The following is a 4,471-nucleotide window of genomic DNA, read 5'->3' as shown; positions in this document are numbered from 1 at the left end:
GCTTAAGTTTAGGATATTTGATTAGTGTGTTTTACGTGCTTATTCGAGCTTCTAAGCTTGATTAATTATTGTTAATTGAGCGAATATGTATATAATTTAGCTTTTGTCTGGTGCAGCTATTTTCAATTAAACTATCAAATTCTGATAGATTTTACGATATATTTACAATATATAAACGAAAATGTACAGGTATTATACATATCAAAAACTTTATTGCAGGAATGTCTTGTTAACCCTTCAGTTGGGAAGCATTAATTATCTGAAACTTTATAGAGTGCGCTATATGAACTTTTCAATGGTAGCTACCATTGTTGACTGAATTTTCTCTTGTACTGTTTACAACTTGAATTGAATATTTTAACATTATATTATACATTACATTACATTCTATTTTTCTCCATTAAATTAAATTACATTACATTCCATTTTTCTCTCTCCTATTTTCAACAACACAATCTTCCATAAAATAATATTACACGTAAATCGAAAACTTTTCCTTCTTTTTCAACCACTCATTTTTCTAAAAAATACTATTTCCCTCATTTTTATTTTCAGGTAATGAGGATCAAACAGGGGCATAATGTGATCTAAAAATTGATTTTTTGGTGAAACTAGTGAGCCCAGACAAGTGCTTAGTGTAGTTATATTAGCATCACTGATGTGGCACTAATGTGAAATTATCATGTGGCACTGATGTGGCATTACTACGTGCACTACAACAAAATTAGCATTTTGCAATGTTCAAAAAGCGTTGTCAAAGGTCTTTTGCAACATTGGGATGTATGTTGCAAATCTCGAAGTTGCCATCGAGTAAAATGATACAGCAACGTTTTTTAAACTTTGCGAATGACCTTTTTGCAATACTTTTTGAACGTTGCTAATAACTTTTTGCGACGTTTTTGCTAATAACATTTTGCAACTTTTTTGCCTATTGTCTATGATTATATCCTTATTTTTGACAACATTTTGTTGACTGTTGCCGTAGGTGTGTGTGTGTGTGTGTGTATATTTTTTTTTTCCTTTGTAATTTGTTCTCTCAATTATCTTTCAATTTTCATTGTAATATTTAAATCTTCTTCAATCTTCAATAAAATTATCTATTTTCATAAATTTATGTTCTTCTATTTCACCTCTTGCTCCCCTGGGTCTTTTATGGTATCAGAGCCATAAGCGAAAAGAAGTGAGATTAGTTTAATTTTATACGATAGACACTGTTCAAAATAGGTGAGTCTGGTTTAAACCTGGATGTCTGCTGAATAGACGTTGGTCAGCCCTGTAGACGTTGGTTAGCCGTATAGGTGGTCACGTTGGGTGGTCCCGTTTGTAGGCTTGGTAAGAATCCTATTTATCCTATTTTGCTATTTTTATTGTGTAATTTTATTTTGATTTCATTATTTTTAATTATGTCTTCGGTTTCTAATTGGCTTAGGAGATCTAGGTCTAGAAATAGATCACAAAATCAAAATGAAAATAGTTCAAATGTTTTTCAAAGTGAAGAAGAAGTTGACAATGCATCAAATTCATCTGCATCTGCATCAAATGATTTCAATTCAAATGAATATCGAATTGCTAAAATTGAACAACAACTTCAAAATTGGACTATTCCAAAGATAGACAAACACTCTATCTATGAAATAGGAAAATTCAATTTCACTCAAAATTATGTTATCAAAACTTTTGAACAAACTGTTTCAATTAATAGTTCAAATGCATTCATTAATTTATTTTCAAAAGAATCAATTGAATCTCATAAAAAGAGATTTAAATACCTTCATGTCGGATTAGTTCAAATTGCTGTCAAACCTTTGTTTAGACTTGGTCTAGACATTCCAATTTTAATTACTCTTAGAGATAAGAGACATCTTAATTTCAAAAATTCTCTACTATCACTTCTTTAATCAAATCTTGAAAGTGGTCCAGTTTTTTCAAATTGTTACCCAAACTTTTCAATAAAACTTTCAGATGGAGCAGTTTTAAATGCTCTAAATCTTCATATTCAAACTAGAAATCTTGAGTTTGATAGTCGTTCAAATGCTTTTGCTGTTATTTACAGAATTTATTACAAACTCATGAATACACAACTCAATATTGGTGCCCTTAGATCTTTTCCAAAAGAAGAAAGTCTTTTGGTTGAAGTCAATCCTTTTCATTCAAGTGTTGAAATTCCTAAAAGAATTCCCTGGAATCTTCAATCCAGAAATTTAGAATGGAATTTTGATAATATTCAAGCTCCAACTCCAGCTCAAACAAATTCTACTCCTAATGAAATTTTAACTTTTTTCTGATGGAAAAGCTAAAGTTATCTTTCAAGGATCTTCATCTAGAATTCCAAGATCTAACTCTTCTAGATCATCCAGATCTAAAGAAAGAACTAAGAATTCTTTCCAACCTTCAAGAAAATCTACCTCATCATCTTTCAAAGGAGTTGATTTTACTCCTATTATTCCAAATCCTTTTTATCAACCTAAAGAAAAAGAAGAAGATTCTGAACAACCAGAGTCTCCTACCTTTTCTGACATGGTCCCTCCTTCAAATTCTGATCTTGATCATCAATGTAATGTTATTTCTTATGAGACTGATAGAAGAAAAGAATTTAAAAACGATCAAGATATTCATGTTAAAAATTTTCGAAAAATTTTTAGACATCAATTTTCTTCAAAAGAAAAAGAACAATTTTGGGAAGATTACTTTGAATCTTCCATAGAGTTAAGTTTTTATGATTGGATTCAAATCAAAATTTTTGGAAAACAACCAGAAAAATCTCAAATATTTACTACAAAAAATTCTTCAAAATCTTGGAAAACTCCTGAGGGAAATACTTTCCAATCAATTCATCCTCCCTTACAAGATATTTCATTTACCCATGGTAAAACTGAAATTCTTGCTTCTCCTCTCAAACGCGTTCTAAACTCCAAAGAACGACTTGACGAATCTCAAGTTGTTGCTAAGGATATTAAAATTATTCAAGCTCAGAACAATTTTACAAATATTGTTCTTCAATCTGTTTGCTCTCAACTCAATCGTATTGAATCAAATTCTGAATCTGAAACTTCTACTGTTCCAAAAGATTCTTTTAAAGAATATCGAGACAGTAAAAGTAAAGACAAGAATATTTCAAAACCATCTTCATCATCTCCGATTTTTAAGAATGATGATATCATTCCTACTTTTGGAAAATCTGCCCAATCTCTCTCAACAGAAAATGAAGTTCTTTCAGAACTTGTTAATCAATTGAAAAATTTTCATGTTTCAAAAAATATCAATACAATTGATTTTGATGAAATCGAAAATCAATTTGCTGATGAAAAATTTAATCAGATCAATAAACTCAGAAATTCTGATTATCAAAATATTCCAAAATTCTATCCTCGTCCTTCATTTCCTGATCAACTTTTTGAAGAAAAGTTGCCTGCTCAAAGATCATATGATGGTTCTTCCGGCGTGGAATGGAACATTGACGGTCTCACTGAACACCAAATCATCAATCTTTTAGGACAAATGACTATTTATTACAAAACCTTTTTGGCAAAAGGAGTCACAAGGCTTCAAGCCACAAATAATATTGTTCTTGGATTCACAGGACAGCTTGGTCAATGGTGGGAAAATTATCTCTCATCTACTTCAAAAAATATTATTTTCTTTGCTGTCAAACGTGATGAAAATAATAGTATTATTACAAATGAAAATGGAGAACCAATCAACGATAGTTATTCTGTTCTTGGATTAACTATTATCAAACATTTTATTGGAACTCCAGAAAACTATATACAATTTCAAAATGACATTCTTATGAATTTAAGATGTCCAAAACTTCAAGATTTTAGATGGTACAAAGATATGTTTATATCTCGTATCATGCAAAGATCTGATTGTCAACAATCATTTTGGAAAGAAAAATTCATTTCAGGACTTCCAAAACTTCTCGCTGAAAAAGTGAAAAATTCAATTTTAGAAGAAAATGATGATCTTCAAACTTTTACTTATGGTGAAATTATCAATTTCATTAATAAAGAAGCTCTCATTTACGTAATGACTTAAAACTCAAAGCTAAATTGAAAGCAGAAAAATCTCAAACTCAAAATGAGTTAGGATCTTTTTGCGAACAATATGGATTTGAGAAAGTCTTACCTCCTTCTTCAAAATCAAGAAAAATCTTTCATAAGAAAAGATTTTCAAAAAGAAAATATTCTCCTGAAGAAAAATTTCATAAAAAGAAATTTTCAAAAAGAAAACAATTTTCTAAAAGAAAATTTACAAAAGATTTTCAAAAGAAAAATTCAAAAGTTACATGTTGGAAATGTAACAAAACTGGTCATTATTCTAATAGATGTCCTCTCAAAGAAAAAATTAGTACTCTTCAAGTTGATGAAGATACTAAAACTCAGCTTCTCAATCTCATTCAATCTAGTTCTGATAATGAGTCTAACTCTGAATTAGAACAAGTTTTTCTCAATCAAAAAGATTCTGATTA

This window comes from Olea europaea, chromosome 13, assembly GCF_002742605.1.
Source record: "Olea europaea var. sylvestris chromosome 13, O_europaea_v1, whole genome shotgun sequence".
Taxonomy (NCBI): domain Eukaryota; kingdom Viridiplantae; phylum Streptophyta; class Magnoliopsida; order Lamiales; family Oleaceae; genus Olea; species Olea europaea.
Note: the sequence above shows the minus strand (reverse complement) of the source record.